The sequence below is a fragment of the Sciurus vulgaris genome, assembly GCF_902686455.1.
Source record: "Sciurus vulgaris genome assembly, chromosome: 8".
Lineage (NCBI taxonomy): Eukaryota > Metazoa > Chordata > Mammalia > Rodentia > Sciuridae > Sciurus > Sciurus vulgaris.
Genome location: NC_136468.1, coordinates 47,725,600 through 47,744,726, shown reverse-complemented (window position 1 = coordinate 47,744,726; position 19,127 = coordinate 47,725,600). Strand labels below are relative to the sequence as shown.

The window sequence follows — 19,127 nt, the reverse complement described above, 5'->3', positions numbered from 1 at the left end:
AGGTACAGGTGACAAAGATTTTACTCCATTTTTTAGGCTGTCTGTTCACATTCTTGATTGTTTCCTTTGCTGAGAAAAAGCCTTTTAGTTTGATACAATCCCACTTATTGATTCTTGACTTTACTTCTTGTGTTTTAGAGTATTGCTGAGGAATTCAGTTCCTAGAGTCAACATGATAGACAGTTGTGCCTACTTTTTCTTTTAGTAGATGCAAGGTTTCTGGTCTAATACCTAGGTCCTCTATATACTTTAGGTTGAGTTTTGTGCAGGGTGAAAGGTAAGAGTCTAATTTCATTATGCTACATATGGATTTCCAGTTTTCCCAGCACCATTTGTTGAAGAGGTTATCTTTTCTTCAATGTGTGTTTATGGCACCTTTGTCTAGTATGAGATAAATGTATTTATGTGGGTTTGTTTCTGTATCTTCTATTGTGTTATCATGTCTGATTTGGTGCCAACACCATGACATTTTTATTATTATAGTCTATAGTATCATTTAAGGTCTGGTATTGTGATGCCTCCTGCTTCAGTTTTCTTACTTAGTATTTCTTTGGCTGTTCTAGTCTGCTTATTTTTCCAAATGAATTTCATGCTTGCTTTTTCTTTTTCTTTTTTTTTTCTTTTTTAAAAATTTTACTCTCGAAACTTCTGTAATGTCTCAGAGACTACATAGTGAAAATTTATGTTATTATTTCATGGTTTTGTGCCAGACCAGTTTTAGTCCATGAAATGTCCCACTGTTTTAAAAAACATTTTACACGGACATGTTGGTCTCTAATTTAGTATTTTTTTAATTATTTAAATAAATGGGATATATGTTGTTTCTCTATTTGTACATGGAGTAAAGGCATATCATTTGGTTAATCATAAATTTACATAGGGCAATGTTGTTTGATTCATTCTGTTTTTTTCCCTTCCCCCACCCCTCCCACCCCTCTTTTTCCTCTATACAGTGCTTCCTTCCTCCATTCTTACCACCCTCCTTAACCCCTAACCCTAAACCTAACCCTAACCCTAACGACAACCCCTCCCACCCCCCATTATATATCCTCATCCACTCATCAGCGAGATCATTCGTTCTTTAATTTTTTGAGATTGGCTTATCTCACTTAACATGATATTCTCCAATTTCATCCATTTGCCTGCAAATGCCATAATTTTATCATTCTTCATGGCAGAGTAATATTTCATTGTATATACATGCCACAGTTTCTTTATCCATTCATCAACTGAAGGGCATCTAGGTTGGTTCCACAATCTGGCTATGGTGAATTGAGCAGCTATGAACAATGATGTGGCTGTATCTCTGTAGTATGCTGATTTTAAGTCCTTTGGGTATAGGCCAAGGAGTGGGATAGCTGGGTCAAATGGTGGTTCCATTCCAAGCTTTCTGAGGAATCTCCATACTGCTTTCCAGAGTGGCTGCACTAATTTGCAACCCCACCAGCAATGTATAAGTGTACCTTTCTCCCCACATCCTCGCCAACACATATCGTTGCTTGTGTTCTTGATAATCACCATTCTAATTGGGGTGAGATGGAATCTTAGGGTAGTTTTGATTTGCATTTCTCTTATTACTAGAGATGTTGAACATTTTTTCATATATCTGTTGATCGCTTGTACATCTTCTTTGGTGAAGTGTCTGTTCTTTTCCTTAACCTATTTGTTGATTGGATTATTTGTATTCTTGGTGTAGAGTTTTTTGAGTTCTTTATATATTCTGGAAATTAGTGCTCTATCTGAAGTATGAGGGGCAAAGATTTTCTCCCACTCTGTAGGCTTTCTTCACATTACTGATAGTTTCCTTTGCTGAGAGAAAGTTTTTTAGTTTAAATCTATCCCAGTTGTTGATTCTTGCTTTTATTTCTTGTGCTATGAGAGTCCTGTTAAGGAAGTCTGATCCTAAGCCAACAAGTTGAAGGTTTGGACCTACCTTTTCTTCTATAAGATTCAGGGTCTCTGGTCTGATTCCGAGGTACTTGATCCATTTTGAGTTGAGTTTTGTGCAGGGTGAGAGATAGGGATTTAGATTCATTCTGTTGCATATGGATTTCCAGTTTTCCCAGCACCATTTGTTGAAGAGGCTATCTGTTCTCCATTGCATATTTTTGGCACCTTTGTCTAGTATGAGAAAATTGTATTTATTTGGGTTTGTGTCCATGACCTCTATTCTGTACCATTGATCTACCTGTCTATTTTGGTACCAATACCATGCCGTTTTTGTTACTATTGCTTTGTAATAGAGTTGAAGATCTGGTATTGCGATACCCCCTGCTTCTCTCTTTCTACTGAGGATTGCTTTAGCTATTCTGGGTTTTTTATTCTTCCAGATGAATTTCATAATTGCTTGCTCTATTTCTGTAAGTTACATTATTGGGATTTTAATTGGGATTGCATTGAATCTGTATAGCCCTTTAGGTAGTATGGCAATTTTTAAAATATTAGTTCTGCCTATCCAAGGACATGGGAGATCTTTCCATCTTCTAAGGTTTTCTTTAATTTCTTTCTTTAGTGTTCTGTTGTTCTCATTGTAGAGGTCTTTCACCTCTTTTGTGAGATCGATTCCCAAGTATTTTATTTTTTTCCAAGCTATTGTGAATGGAGTAGTTCTCCTAACTTCTCTTTTGGAAGATTCATCACTTAAGTATAAAAATGCATTGTATTTATGAGCATTGATCTTATAACCAGCTATTTTACTGAATTCACTTATGAGTTCTAAAAGTTTTCTGGTGGAATTTCTGGGTTCCCATAAATATATAATCATGTCATTAGCGAACAGAATAGATTGAGTTCTTCTCTTCCTATTCACATTCCTTTAATTTCTTTGGTTTGTCTAATTGCTCTGGCTAGAGTTTCAAGAACGATGTTGAATAGAAGTGGTGAAAGAGGGCATCCCTGCCTTGTTCCAGTTTTTAGGGAGAATGCTTTCAGTTTTTCACCATTTAGAATGATATTGGCCAGGGACTTAGCATAGATGGCCTTTACAATGTTAAGGAATGTTCCCACTATCCCTATTTTTTCTAGTGTTTTGAGCATGAAGGGATGCTGTATTTTATCGAATGCTTTTTCTGCATCTATTGAAATAATCATGTGATTCTTAACTTTAAGTCTGTTGATATGGTGAATGACATTTTTTGATTTCCGGATGTTGAACCAACCTTCCATCCCTGGGATAAAACCCACTTGATCATGGTGCACTATCTTTTTAATATATTTTTGTATGCGATTTGCTAAAATTTTGTTGAGAATTTTTGCATCGATGTTCATTAAGGATATTGGTCTGAAATTTTCTTTCCTCCATGTGTCTCTGTCTGGTTTAGGTATCAGGGTGATATTGGCTTCATAGAATGAGTTTGGGAGGGTTCCCTCCTCTTCTATTTCATGGAATACTTTGAGGAGTATTGGAATGAGCTCTTCTTTAAAGGTTTTGTAGAACTCGGCTGAGAACCCATCTGGTCCCGGACTTTTCTTTGTTGGTAGGCTTTTGATGACCTCTTCTATTTCATTGCTTGAAATTGATTTATTTAAGTTGTGTATGTCCTCCTCGTTCAGTTTAGGTAATTCATATGTCTCCTGAAACTTGTTGATGTCTTCGAGGTTTTCTGTTTTGTTGGAGTATAGATCTTCAAAATAGCTTCTAATTATGTTTTGTAATTCACTCGTGTGGGTTGTGATATTTCCTTGTTCATTCCGAATATTAGTAATTTGAGTTTTCTCCCTCTTTCTCTTTGTTAGTGTGGCTAAGGGTTTATCAATTTTGTTTATTTTTTCAAAGAACCAACTATTTATTTTGTTAATTTTTCCGATTGTTTCTTTTGTTTCAATTTCATTGAGTTCGGCTCTGATTTTAACTATTTCCTGTCTTCTACTTCTTTTGGTGTTGGTTTGCTCTTCTTTTTCTAGGGCTTTGAGCTGTAGTGTTAAGTCATTTATTTGTTGATTTTTATTTCATTTGTTGAATGCGCCCCATGAAATAAATCTTCCTCTAAGTCCTGCTTTCACAGTGTCCCAGAGATTTTGATATGATGTGTCTTTGTTCTTGTTTACTTCTAAGAATTTTTTTATTTCCCTCCTGGTGTCTTCTGTTATCCATTCATCATATAATAATGTATTATTTAATCTCCAGGTATTGGATAAGTTTCTGTTTTTTATTCTGTCATTTATTTCTAATTTCAATCCATTATGATCTGATAGAGTACAAGGTAGTATCTCTATCTTCTTGTATTTGCTAACAGTAGCTTTGTGGCATAAAACATGGTCTATTTTAGAGAAGGATCCATGTGCTGCTGAGAAGAAAGTGTATTCGTTCTTTGTTGGATGGTATATTCTATATATGTCAGTTAAGTCTAAATTGTTGATTGTGTTATTGAGATCTGTGGTTTCTTTATTCAATTTTTGTTCAGAAGATCTATCCAGTGGTGAGAGATGTGTGTTAAAATCACCTAGTATTATTGTGTTGTGGTCTATTTGATTTCTGGAATTGAGAAGGATTTGTTTGACGTACATGGATGAGCCAATGTTCGGGGCATAGATATTTAAGATTGTTATGTCTTGCTGATTTATGCTTCCCTTAAGCAGTATGTAATGTCCTTCTTTATCCCTTCTGACTAGTTTTGGCTTGAAGTCCACATTATCTGAAATGAGGATGGATACTCCAGCTTTTTTGCTGTGTCCATGTGCATGGTATGTTTTTTCCCATCCTTTCACCTTTAGTCTATGGGTATCTCTTTCCATGAGATGAGTCTCTTGCAGGCAGCAAATTGTTGATTTTTCTTTTTAATCCATTCTGCCAGTCTATGTCTTTGATTGATGAGTTCAGGCCATTAACATTCAGGATTATTATTGTGATATGATTTGTATTCCCAGTCATTTGACTCATTTTTGTTTTTTGACATGATTTGGTTTCTCCTTTATTTGGTTATTCCTTTAGGCTAGTTCCTCCTGTTGCTGATTTGCATCATTGTTTTTCATCTCTTCCTCATGGAATATTTTGCTGAGAATGTTCTGTAATGCTTGCTTTCTTTTTGTAAATTCCTTTAGTTTTTGTTTATCATGGAAGGATCTTATTTCATCGTCAAATTTGAAAGTAAGTTTTGCTGGGTATAAGATTCTTGGTTGGCATCTGTTTTCTTTCAGGCCTTGGTAAATGTTGTTCCAGGTGCTTCTAGCTTTTAGGGTCTGGATTGAAAAATCTGCTGATATTCTTATTGGTTCCCCTCTGAGTGTAATTTGATTCTTTTCTCTCGCAGCCTTTAAAATTCTTTCTTTATTTTGTATGTTAGGTATTTTCATAATAATGTGCCTTGGTGTTAGTCTGTTGTAATTTTGTATATTTGGAGTTCTATAAGCCTCTTGTACCTGTTTTCCATTTCATTCTTCAGTTTGGGAAATTTTCTGATATTATTTCATTGAATAGATTGTTCATTCCTTTGGTTTGTTTCTCTAAGCCTTCGTCAATCCCAATAATTCTTAAATTCGGCCTTTTCATGATATCCCATATTTCTTGTAGATTCTGTTCATGATTTCTTACCATCTTCTCTGTTTGGTCAACTTTGTTTTCAAGATTAAATATTTTGTCTTCAATATCTGAGGTTCTGTCTTCCAGGTGTTCTATCCTATTGGTTATGCTTTCTATGGAGTTTTTAACTTGGTTTATTGTTTCCTTCATTTCAAGGATTTCTCTTTTTTTTTTTAAGAATCTCTAACTCTTTATTGAAATGATCTTTTGCTTTCCGTATTTGCTCTTTTAACTGTTGGTTGGTTCGATCATTTAATGCCTGCATTTGCTCTTTCATCTCTTCCTTCAAAGCCTGCATTTGCTCTTTCATCTCCTCATTTGCTTCCCTGATTGTTTTCATTATGTACATTCTGAACTCTCTTTCTGACATTTCTCCTGTTGTGCTGTCATTGGGTTTTATTGATACAGTATCTAGGTTTGTTTGGGACATTTTCTTCCCTTGTTTTCTCATATTGGTCAGATGTCAGTGGGACTCTGTGATATTGCAGATTTTTCCTCTATTGGCTTATAGTGTCCCTGTAGATTTCCAGTGTATCACCTCCCAGCCTTCAATAGCCTGATGTCTTGGAGTAACTTGATAATGCAGTGCTTCTGAAGAAAGCTGCCCCGAGCCTGCTAATGGTTCCAGGGTTTGGAGTGTCTCTGTGTGGAAAGGCTCTCACTGGGGGGCCTGCTCCGAGAAGCTGGCCCTGTGGGAGGAGCCCACTGCTGGAGTGCCCAGGGCTGCCTGGGGAAGACTCTATCTGCCCTGCTCTACTCTGATAAGCCGCCCCTATCCAGGCCTGCCACCCAGCCCGAGCTTCACCAGGTGGGGGAGACTCACCCTGTGGCTCTATTTTAGTCCGAGTCTCTCAGTGCCTCCCCATCTTGAATCCTGGATTCTGGGGTGACGGGAGATGCAGTCACTCTCTAGTACTCCATCTTGGATTGCCCTGTGGAAAAAGCCTGTGGCCAGAGGGGGCAGGGCCACCTGGAGAGGCCTTTGGCTGCCCTGCCCTGGTCCGAGAGGCTGCTTGCGGGTCGGAGGTCTCTGCTGGCTTGGGGACTTGTGACTGGCTCTGTGTAGAAAGGCTCTCACTGGGCGTCTGCTCCGAGAAGCTAGCCTAGAAAGGCGCTTCCCGCCGGAGGGAGCCGGGCTGCTTGGGGAAGTCCTTGGCTGCCCTGTCCTGGTCCCTGAAGCAACCCATTGGTCCCATGCTTGCTTTTTCTATTTCTATGAAGAACATCATCAGAAACTTAATAGGAATTGCATTAAATCTGTATGGCACATTTGGTAGTACCACCATTTTGTCAATATTAATTCTGCCTATCCAAGAACATGGGAGAAATTCCATCTTCTAAGGTCTTCTTCAATTTCTTTCTTTAGTGTTCTTCAGTTTTCACTGTAGAGGTCTTTTACCTCTTTTTTTATATTGATTCCCAAATATTTTTTTGAAGCTATTGCAAGTAGAGTAGTTTTACTAATTTCTCTTTCAGTTGATTCATCACTGATGTATAGGAAAGCATTGATTTATGGGTGTTAATTTTATATCCTGCTACTTTGCTAAATTCATTTATGAGTTCTAGCAGATTTCTAGTGGAGTTTTTTGGATCTTCTAAATATAGAATCATGTTGTCAGAAATAGTGATATTTTGAGTTCTTCTTTTCCTATTTGTATCCCTTTAATTTCTTTCTTCTAATTGGTCTGGCTAGAATTTCCAGAACTATATTGAATATAAGTGGTGAAAGAGGGCATCATGTTCCCATTTTTAGAGGGAATGCTTTTAATTTTTCTCTATTTAGAATAATGTTGGCCTTACACTTAGCATAGATAGCTTTTACAATGTTGAGGTACGGTCCTATTATCCCTAGTTTTTCTAGTGTTTTGAGCATGAATGGATGCTGTATTTTATCAAATGTTTTTTCTCCATCTCTTGAGATGATCATATGATTCTTGTCTTTAAGTCTATTGATGTGATGAATTACATTTCTTGATTTCCATATGTTTAACCAACCTTGCATCCCTGGGATCATGGTGCACTATCTTTTAAATGTGTTTTTATTTGCTATTTGCCAGAATTTTATTGAGAATTTTTGCATCTAATTTAATCATGGATATTGGTCTGAAATTGTCTTTACTTTATGTGTCTTTGGTTTTGTAATCAGGGTGATGATAGCTTCATAGAATGAGTTTGGAAGGGTTCCCACTTTCTTTTTCTATTTCATGGAATAATTTAAGAAGTATTGGTGTCAATTAGTCTTTGAAGATCTGGTAGAACTTGGCTGAGACTCCATCTAGTTCTGGGTTTTTCTTGATATGTAGGCTTTTGATGGCATCTTCTATTTCATTGTTTGGAAACGATCTGTTTAAATCATGTATGTTCTCCTGAATCAGTTTGGGTAGGTCATACGTCTCTAGAAATTTGTCAATGTCTTCAAGATTTTCTATTTTATTTGAGCGTAAATTTTCAAAATAGTTTCTGATTATTATCTGTATTTCAGTAGTATCCACCATGATATTTCCTTTTTCATCAAAAATTTCAGAAATTTGAATTTTCTCTCTTTCTCTTTGTTAACTTAGCCCTTAGCTAATAAATAATTTTATTTATTTTTAAGGAACCAATGTTTTGGTAAATTTTTTGAATTGTTTCTTTTGTTTTAGTTTCACTGATTTTAGTTCTGATTTTAATTATTTCCTGTCTTCTACTTCCTTTGGTGTTAAATTGTTCTTCTTTTTCTAGGGTTTTGGGATGTAATGTTAGGTCATTTATTTGTTGACTTTCTATTCTTTTAATGAAAGTGCTCAATGCAATAAACTTCCTTTTAGCACTGCCTTCATAGTTCCCAGAGATTTCTGTATGTTGTATTGTTATTCTCATTTACCCCTAAATATATTTTTTAAATTTCATCCCTGATTTCTTCCTCTGTCCATTGGCTATTCAATAGCATATTATTTAGTCTCCCAGTATTAAAGTAGCTCTATTTTTTATTTTATTGTTAATTTCTAATTTCATTCCATTATGATCTGATAGAATGTAGGATATTATCTCTATTTTTTTGTATTTGCTAAGAGTTTCTTTGTGGCCTAAAATATGGTCTATTTTAGAGAAGGATTTGTGTGCTCCTGAGAAGAAAGTGTATTCATTCCTTGACGGATGAAGTATTCTATAGATGTCTGTTAAGTCTAAATTATTGATTGTATTATTTTTTTCTATAGTTTATTTTTTAGTTTTTGATTGGAGGATCTATCTAGTAGTGAGAAAGGTATGTTAAAGTCATCTGGTATTATTGTATTGTGGTCTATTTGCTTCTTGAAATTGAGAAGGATTTGTTTGACATACAAAGATGCTCTATTATTTGTGGCATAGATATTTGTGATTGCTATGTCTCATTGCTGTATAATTCCCCTAGGTAGTATGAAATGTCCCTCCTTGTTCCTTCTGATTAACTTTGGCTTGAAGTTCACTTTATCTGATATGAGGATAGAAACCCCTGCTTGTTTACATGATCCATATGAGTGATGTGATTTTTCCCACCCTTTAACCCTCAGTCTGTTGATGTCTTTGCCTGTGAGGTAATTCTCTTAGAGAGAGGATATTGTTGGCTCTTATTTTTTAATCCAATATGCCAGTCTATGTTTTTTGATTAATGAGTTTTTGCCATTAATTGTCAAGGTTATTATTGAGATATGATTTGTATTCCTGTAATTTTTTTAAAAAAATTATGGTATTTAATTAGAATCCATTTCTCCCTTGCTTAACTATTCCTTTAGCCATAGCTCCTCAGCTTGCTGTTTTTTTTTCTTTTCTTTCTTTCTTTTTTTTTTTTTTTCATTTCATCCTCATGAACTATTTTGTCAAGAATGTTCTATAGTGTGGGCTTTTTTGGTTGTGAATTCTTTTAACATTTTTGTCATGAAAGATTTTTATTTCATCTTCAAATCTGAAGCTTAATTTTGCTGGGTATAGTGTTCTTGGCTGGCATCCATTTTCTTTCAGAGCTTGGTATATGTTATTCCAAGACCTTTTAGCCTTGAGGGTCTGGGTTTAGAAATCAGCCACGGTCTGCATTGGTTTTCCTCTAAACATGACTGGTCATTTTTCTCCAGCAGTCTTTAAAATTCTATTCTTTTTCTGTATGTTATTCATTTTTATAATAATGTGTCTTGGTGTTGATATGTTGTAATTTGTATATTTGGGGTCCTGTAAGCCTCCTGTATTTGATTTTCTGTTTCATTCTCTAGTTTGGGGAATTTTCTGGTATTATGTCATTGAAGAGATTGTTCATTCCTTTGGTTTATACTTACAAGCCTTCATCTATCCTGATAAATCTCAAATTTGATCTTTTTATTTTTTCCCATAGTTCTTGGAAGTTGTGTTCATGGTTTCTTACTATCTTCTCTGCATGGTCAATTTTATTTTCAAGATTATATATTTTGTCTGTATTGCCTGAGGTTCTGTCTTCCAAGTGCTCTAGTCTGCTGGTGTTGCTTTCCACAGAATTTTAAATTTGGCTTTGTGATTTCTTTATTTTGAGAATTTACACTTGATTTCTTTTCAGAATCTCTATCTCTTTTTTGGAGTGATCTTTTACCTCCTGAACTTTATCTCTGATTTCACTCCCTACTCCTCTACCTCACAGATCAGTTAAACTATGTACATTCTAAACTCCTTTTCTGACATTCCTTCCACTGTGAAGTCATTGGATTCTATTGTTGGTGTATTTTGTTTTGTTTGGGGTGATTTGTTTATTCATGCTGTTCGTTTGTTTTCCCATTTAACCATGTGAATTTCAGGCAGTACAGTTTCTACCCTGTAGACTTATAGTGTCCCTGAAAGTTTCCAGCACCTTTCCTTTAGGGGGGAGACAAATAATTACAGCAACCAATGAAAATATTACATAGCCTTAAATCAAATAGCCCTAACAATGACATCTACAGTTTTGTTACAATAAACAGAAATGATGTGTTCAGTTATTCCCTACAATAAAAAGCATGTGGGGCAATTTGTGTTCTGGTTACATTGGGGACCTGTTTAGTGCCAAATGGATGAAGGCTGGGTGCTGTGACCTGTGGTCTGGTAGAGAAGCTGGGAGAAATGTGCTGGGTCAGGAGACAGGGAGGGATTGGGAAACTGGGGACTGGGGAGTCAGAGGGCTATATTAGAAGTTCAAGTGATGCCAGTAACTGGTAGGACGCAGACACTAGTGGATACCAGACTGGGGAAGGAGGGAGTCAAGGACCAGACTGGTTCTGGGATTCAGCAAGTGCCAGCCTGGGGCAGGGTGGATGCAGGACTGGCTGGCAGGGTGAGCTGAGGGCAAAAAGTCCTTACACCCTCTTCCAACCTTCTGACTCCAACCTGTTGTAACTAGTCCCATCAGTCCCTACGAGCCTCTGGGCTCACAGAACTGGGGAGAGCCCGGCTCTCTCCTGCCTGTCTAGCTTGTGTTCCCCAGATGAAATGTACCCAGTTACTGATTTTCCACAAGTTTGCTAGTCTTTGGCCCATGCAGACCTAGCTGAAAACTCACAAATATGGGTTTCCAATATCTTTAGGCTGTGCTACACTTTAGTCCCAGGATGGCTCCTGGATTGTGGACGATTGGTAAATTCTAGTGAAGAGGGTTTTTTTTTTTGTTTTGTTTTTTCTTTTTTAACATATCTTATTAATGAGTCAAACAGTCTCTAGCTAATCTAGGACAGACTGAGCCTCTAGAATTAAGAATATTCACTCTAAACTTCAGGGAGATGTATTATTCCTGCTGTTTGAGTTCTGGGTAGCTGAGCTAAGAGAAATACTGCATCACAATAATCTGCCATCTCTGAGCCTCCCTCCTTTTAAATTTCTGATTTTCTTAATTTGAGTATTATCTTTTTTCTTGATCTAACTAAACATTTGTCAATTTTATCTCTGGTTTCTATTTCATTTACTTCTGCCTTGATCTTTATTTACTTTATTCTACTGTCTTTGGCTTAGTTTGGTCTTCTTTTTCTAGTTCCTCAAGGTATGAAGTTACATTCTTTATTTTAGATCTTTTTTGTTGTAAATACTCATTGCTATAAACTTTTGTCTTTGAACTGTTTTGTTGTATTCCATAAGGTTTGGTATGTTATGTTTCCATTTTCATTTATCTCAGGATATTTTAATTTATCTTTTTCTTTCTTCTTTGACTTATTGGTTGTTCAGGGGCATGTTGTTTAATTTCACATATTTGTGAATTTTCTAAGGTTTTCCAACTATAGATTTCTGGTTTCATACTATTGTGGTTAGAAAAGGTATTTGATATGATTTCAACCTTCTTATATTCAATAATAGTTGTTTTGTGGTCTAAAATATGATCTACCCTGCAGAATGGTCTGTGCAAACCTGAGAAGAATGTGTGTTCTGCTGTTGTATGGAATGTTCTGTATGTCTGCTATGTCCATTTGATGTGAAGTATAATTTATGTCAAATGTTCCTGATTTTCTGTCTGTGTGATTTGTCCATTGTTGAAAGTAGGTTATGCATGTCCCCTTCTATTTTTGCAATACAATCTATCTCTTCCTTCAGATGTATCAATATTTGCTTCATATTTAGGTCCTCTAATGTTGGGTACATCTTAATAAATTTACTACTTGATTTTGTAATCATGCATCATTTAACAATGGTGATGCACCCTGAGAAATCCATCACTAGGTGATTTTGTCATTGTGCAAACATCATAGTGTATTTGCATAAACCTAGATGTATAGTTGAGCTACTTGATGTAGTCAAGAGACAAGGTTAGCACAAGCTGTATGAGGCTGGTGTTTTGTGACATGACATACTATTTTATAGTAACTATATTTTTATAAGTAGAAGGAATATACTTAAGATAACAATAAAAAGTATAGTATAGTAAAAAAAATAAGCCAGTAACATAATCATTTATTGTCTTTAACAATCATTATGTACTGTCTATAATTGTATGTGCTATACTTTTTTATGACCAACAATGCAGTATGTCTGTTTACACTAATACCACCGCAAACACATGAGTAATGTGTCATGTTACAATGTAATGATAACTCCTACATCATATGTAGGTGATATGAATCTTCCAGCTTCATTATAATCTTATGGAACCATCAGCATATATGTGATCTGTCACTGATTAAAGTGTTGTTATGTGGCACATGTCTTATATATAATGTCTCTCTTCAGAGCTTTTTATTTAAAGCCTATTTTATCTAATACAAGTAGATCTACCTCTGCTCTCTTTTGCTTTCCATATGCATAGAATATGTTTGTCTCTTCTTCCTTTCCATTTATATTTTTCCTTAAAGGTGATGAGAGTCTCTAATAGGTAGTACATCTCTTGATTAAAGAATGTAATCCATTTACATTCAAGGAAGTTACTGATGTGTAAGGATTGCTACTTCCACTTTGGAATTATTTTCTATTTTCTTTTTTTAGTTGTAAATAAACATGATGCCTTTATTTTATTTATTTATTTTTATGTGGTGCTGAGGATCAAACTCAGTGCCTCACACATGCTAGGCAAGTGCTCTACCACTGACCTACAATCCTAGCCCATGAATTATTTTCTTGCTACTATCTTCCTTTATGAGTAAATGATTTTCTGTAGCAGTATGCCTTAATTCTTTACTTTTTATCTTTTGTGTATCTACTATAGTTTTTGCCTTCTAGTGCTTGATACTTGCCTAAAATATCTCATAGTCATGTAGTCTACTTTAAGTTAATGACTAATTCATTTTGCACACAATAAAAGAGAAGAAATAAAATAAAAGAATAAAAAAATTAAAAAATTAAATTTTAAAAATTAAAAAAAAATAAAAATAAAATAAAAGAGAACAAAGTTCTCTGCTTCTATTGTCCCCTTCCACATTTTGTGTCTTTGATGTCACAATTTATTTCTTTTTATGTTGTGTATTGTAATAAATTATTATAACTATTACAATTTTTAATAGTAACACTTAACCTTCATCCTAAAGATAGAAATGATTTACACCTCACCATTATGGTATCTGAGCTTCGGATCTGATTCTGTACTGACTGTTACCAGTGAGTTTTCATGTTTTCATGTTATTAATTAGTACATCTCTTTTTCCCCAGCCTGAATTCCTTGTAATATTTCTTGTAAGGCAGGTCTAGTGACAATGAACTCACCCAGCTTTTGTTTGTATTAGAATGCCTATCCATGATATCTGTTCTTATCAAATCATGGAACCATAAAATTTTACCACATTGCTGCTGGAAGTGATTAAAAAAAAAAGTATCCTCAGCTAGAAGATGGTCTAGCCAAGATCTGAAAAATTGCTCAAAATTAGTATTAGAAGCGTTGTTATGTTCTTGCCCATCCCTACCAAGTGCACTTGTGTGGGCATGTGCATGGACACACACACACACACACACACACACACACACACACACATCACAGAAAGGAAGGGTCCCTTATTTAGGAACATTAAAGGGAAAGGTCAGTTTTTTCCAAAACAAAGTTTATCACACAAATGAAAACTGAAAAAAGAAAAATGTAGACTGAAGTTCAAAAAAGCCCTGTCCTAAGAAGTCATTTCTAATGGGTGTGGTTGCCACTGATTCAAGAGATTCTCAATGTATTTCCTTGGCCTTTTCATTGTTAATCATTCATAACTTCTCTCTTGCAGCTCATTGCTAGAACTGATTTGAGCTTTCCTCTTACCACCCACTGCCACAGAGTTCATAAAAGTTGTTTGTGAGGCTGACCGTGCTCAGGATTCATAGAAACTGGTCATATTTTGAACTTGGCCATTAGTAGGAATAACAAATTCAGCATTGGTGCCTGACTTGAGTCTTAAGAGGGCCAGTGTGGAGCAGAGGCTGGGGGTAGAGGGCGTTGACGTGGGGTGGAAACAGGGGTGGCAGGAGGGCAGCTACAAAAGGCACACACATGTGATTAGTGGGAGGCTAGAGACCCAGTCTAACCATAGTCCTGAGCACAGCTGCATCCGGGACAGGAGTAGGTGGCAGGGAGAAAACAGCTGGCAGGGAGCGCGGGGGAGACGTCTGAGGATGTGATTGTATTATTATGTCCTGCCACCTGTACTTAGCGTCCTGGTTTGACTGTGCTGATTTGTATCACCAGTTCTCCCAGTTTTGATTTCTACAGAGGCAACTCTTAGGTTGTGTGCATGTGTGTAGGTGCAAATGCTTAGATTTTAGAAACCTTCCTCTGGCATGGAATGTTATCCATTCTTTTTTCTTCCTTTCAGGATCCCTTGAAGTAGTCATGTTTCCATCGCTTTCCTGTGCAGTTTTCTTCCTTGACTGCCAACAGCGGAACCCACCATTCTCCAAAATCAGAAACAGAGAATTAAAAAAAAAACAAAAACAAAACAAAACCCTATGGGGAACTGAAAAGCTATTAGAACACAATTTTAAATAATAAATAGTTCAGAAGCTTTAATGATAGTGCTCATTATGTATGAGGCATTTTGTAAGAGCTTCTGATGAGCTAACACATTTAATTCTCTGGGTTACCCAGTGAGGTAGGTGCCGTTAATACCTCCATGTTACAAGTGAGGACCTTGAGTCATGGTGAAGTAATAGTGGAGGTCAAGTAAATATCTGTTTTGCCCAAATTATTATTATGAGAAGTCCATGTGTAAATTCTAGCTCTTTCCTGGCTACAGCAGACCTGATAAAATACCCAAACTAAATTACACAATGACAGCAAAGCGCTGGAGCTCTGGCATCAAACAGGGTGAAGGTCCTGGCTTCAGTCTCTATAGGCTGTGAGATCTTGAGAAAGTTACTTGTCCTCTCTAAGCCTCAGCTTTCTGGATGCTTCCAATGGGATGATGATAATAGTATGTCTCTACATCAGGAATAGCCTAGCACATAGTGGGAAGCATCCTTGCATCTTTAGGAATCTGGCACAATAAATATGTATTGAATGACAATCAGTTGTCCTAAGAGAAGAGCAGAGGGCTCTTGCACCATTTTTCTCCAGTGGCTGGGTGGGTTTTTTGGTTTTTTTTTTTGTTTTGTTTTTGTTTTTTTGCTGCTGCCTTGGCTTATGGACCCCAGACTGCAGACTCTTCAGCCTCGGAACAAGGACTTGCACTAGCAACTCCCCTGGGAACTTCCAGAATTACAGCCTCAGACTGGGGCTGCAAACAGCCTCTGATCAGGAAGACTGTATGGAGCACGGAGATTCCCATGATTCCTGCCAGCCTTCATCAGGAGCAGTGCCGGGTTACATTGGTGAGGGAAAGCTTGCCCTCTGTTGGTTTGCTTCACCCTCTGTGGAGGTCTAGAAGTTGGTGTAGTAATCGAAGGGAGGCAAGAACCAGTGAAGGCTCATACCTGCTTTCTCATTCATTTGATTCTGCTTAAATAAAAGTCCCACCTGGAAGCCCACACCTCCAGTCTGATTCCCACCTGAGGTCTCTGCTCCAGAGTTCCAGCTCCTACCCGTTGCCCTTCTGACATGACTAATTTGGTTGTCACTTGTGAAAATCATTCACTGGAGTTTGGGCTCTCTAATGGTGATTCTGGTTTCTGGAATCTGACAGGATTTCCTGTTCCTTTAGAAAACTTCAATTTTAGAGGCTGGACATAGGCTTGACAGAGTTATCAACTCAGGTGGGGCATCTTCAACTCATGAAAAAGTTGATTGAAAGATTGAAAGGAAGGGGATAGATGGAATAAACAGGAATGTCCCCTGAGGTAATGAAGACACAATGTGAGGAAGGGTGGAGTGGGAAATGGAACAACAGACATGGGCAGGGGGATGTGCTGGCTGGTGGGCCGGTGGGGGAGGTGCACACCCTCCTCAAGTCTTCCCTTCCCCCGCCCTCAGAACCCTTTCCCTTTGTGACTCTTCAATGCTCCGTGATGTAGGCCTGGAACTGTAGACAAGCCCAGGCATCCTCAGGATTCATTTGCCTTTGGCAGCTGTGTGATTCAGACAATGAAGAATGTTCTCTTTTCTGAATAGCCATACTGAACCATGGTTGATCGTGGTTCAATTTCTTGGGATATTGACCCCAAATGTACCTTTCTGAGTGGATTGGTATTGCTTTTTCTATGACTGTGCTTCCAGGTATTGAAATTATTTTTACCAACACTCAAGAAAAATGAAGACATCTAAAAGCGTCAGGACACAAGGAAGAGGAAAAGTGGAGTATTTTAAGTTTTCCAGGTTGGAGAACTTGCTGGAGAGAAGCAGAGGAGGGGAGGAAGCTGCTTTCTATTCTGAAAAGCCCCTCAGGCCAGAGTAGTGATATCATCCACTTTCGGCAACTGTTATGTCCAGACCCCCTCTGCGGAGTGTGTAATATAGAACAACAGCTAAGGTCAGTCAACCGCTCTGTAAGGCATCCTTGGAAGATGCTGTTAATCCTGTGTCCCATGTGCCTTCCATTAACGTCTGTGAAAGAGTCATCAGTTTTTCTGTCTGCTGTGTCTCAGCAATCCCGAAGGAGCTTCATCAGTCCCTTTGTCTAAGCCAACTCCATTCCCTTCTTCTGAACTCTCACCTGACCAAGTCACTTTTTTAACTGGCCTAGTTTTGTCCTCATCACTGGGTGACTCTCTGCCACCAGAGCCTGTTCCTCCCTTGAGTTCGAAACTTCCAGTAGATCATTTCCCACCTCAACCACCTGTTCCAACTTCTCCTCCACCACATGACAGTCAAGAAATACAATCTGTTCTCCAACCTGAAGCCACTTTGTCTCTGGTGGATAGCCCTGGTGGGTTGTCTGCTAATGTCCCAGTGACCAGAAGCACTGACAGTGCAAGTCTTGCAAAACAGTCCCATGCTGAGAACTTGTCTCCATCTAAATTGGAGCACTCTGATGATAACGAAAACCTCATTGCCCTCCATTCTTCTGAGCCCTCTTTTGAAAACGACACTACAGCCCACCTTGTAGAACCTGGAAAACTCTCCTTTCTCAGCCCGGATGTCTTGGCACTCCAAGAGCTTTGTGGAGGGATTCTCCTGAACAGCAAGCTCTCCTGTGGTCAACGGAGGGTATATGAGAGGCGGAGGCTTGAAGGCGTATCTCTGTGTTGGGCGGAGATAATGGAGACTCTCCTCTGCCACAGCTAAGACCACCAACACTGTGGCCACCTGTCCCTCCACTGCCTCCTCCCTTGGTGATTCAGACCTGAGCACACGAAGGCTGCCCCTACCGCCCCTGCTGCCATGTTCTCCTCAGTTAATACTAATAATTTTAAAATATTAATTGAAATTTGTGGCATAAATAAATTGTATAATGATTTTTTAAAAAATAAATAATAGAAGAGTCAAATGGTCATTTATTAAATGTATTTGTTCAAAACCCTCTAATTTTTCCCACATTTGAGAGAACAACTTACAAAATATTTTAAGTGCTAACATCAGGTAATTTTAAGGCAGGCAGATAAAAATAATTTGGCACACACATCTTTTACTTGAAAAGTAGAAATGATGCTACAAGCTAAGTTTTGCTCTTCCTAGAAAATATACACCCGTTCTTGGGCATAGCTGTGGATGGATCATATCCAGAATGTTCAAAATGCTTCATTTGTTGCTTTGATGATATTTTAATCAATTGAAAAGGTGTCTCCTGGGGCTGGAGATGTAGCTCAGTGGTAGAGCATATTCATAGCAAGCATTAAGACCTGAGTTTGAGCCCCAGCACAAACAAACAAGCAAACAAACCTCTCTTGCTCTCTTCTCCTGCCACTCTAGCATGCTCATTTACAGGATCTTTGAACCAAAGTTTTAAAAGATAATTGACAATTTCTGAATGATGGTTAAAATATTGATTTTCCCAATTTCTTCGTCCCTTAAATAATTTTCTCTTATAAATTGTGCTTGATAGAATATTTTTAGAAACTATATCTGACTTGGAGATAAAGTCTCACAAAGTAGACTCTGATTCTGGTTTTAGATACTGTGGAGCTGGGAGTGGTGGTGCACACCTGGATCCTAGCAACCAGGGAGACTGAGGCAGGAGAATTACAAGTTCAAGGCCAGCCTGGTCAACTTAGCAAGGCCCCAAGAAATTTAGCAAGACCTGTCTCGAAATAAAAAGTTTTAAAAGGGCGTGGATGTAGCCCTTACAGTTTAGATATGAGGTGTCCCCCAAGAACTCATGTGTGAGACAACGCAAGAAAGTTTAGAGGTAAAATGACTGGGTTATGAGAGTCCCAACCTAATCAGTGCATTAATGCCCTGACAGGGATTAACTGGGTTGTGACTGCAGGAAGGTGAACTGTGGCTAGAGGAGGTGGGTTTTGGGGGGCGTGCCTTTGTGGTGAGGGAAGTGTTGTCCCTCTCTCTCCTGGTACCATGTCCACAGCTGCTTTCCTCTGCTGCACTCTTCCACCATGATGTCCTCCCTCACCTCAGGTTCTGAGGAATAGAGTTGGCCATCTGTGAACTGAGACCTGTGAAGCCATGAGCCCTCAAATAAACTTTACCTCCTTTATGTTGTTCTTGTCAGGTCTGTTAGTCACAGAGAAAAAAAGGACTACAAAAGTAGTTCCATGGTAATGAGCCCCCAGATCAATCCTTAGTAAACCAGCCCTCTCCAAAATAATAATAATAAAATAATAATAATGTGGAATAAGGTGGCCATGATTTGGCACAAGGAAAACAAAACAAAACAAAACA

At 37.8% G+C, this 19,127-nt stretch overlaps 1 long non-coding RNA gene across 1 annotated transcript in view; it reads left to right on the top strand.

Moving 5' to 3' along the window:
* LOC306668675 overlaps positions 1 to 15,496 on the top strand; it is an 84,390-nt gene extending 68,894 nt beyond the window's left edge. The window contains exon 3 of the long non-coding RNA XR_013765938.1: positions 14,734 to 15,496. This is a non-coding gene — a long non-coding RNA (uncharacterized lncRNA). The remainder of the gene's footprint in view (positions 1 to 14,733) is intronic.
* Positions 15,497 to 19,127: the final 3,631 nt, after the last annotated feature.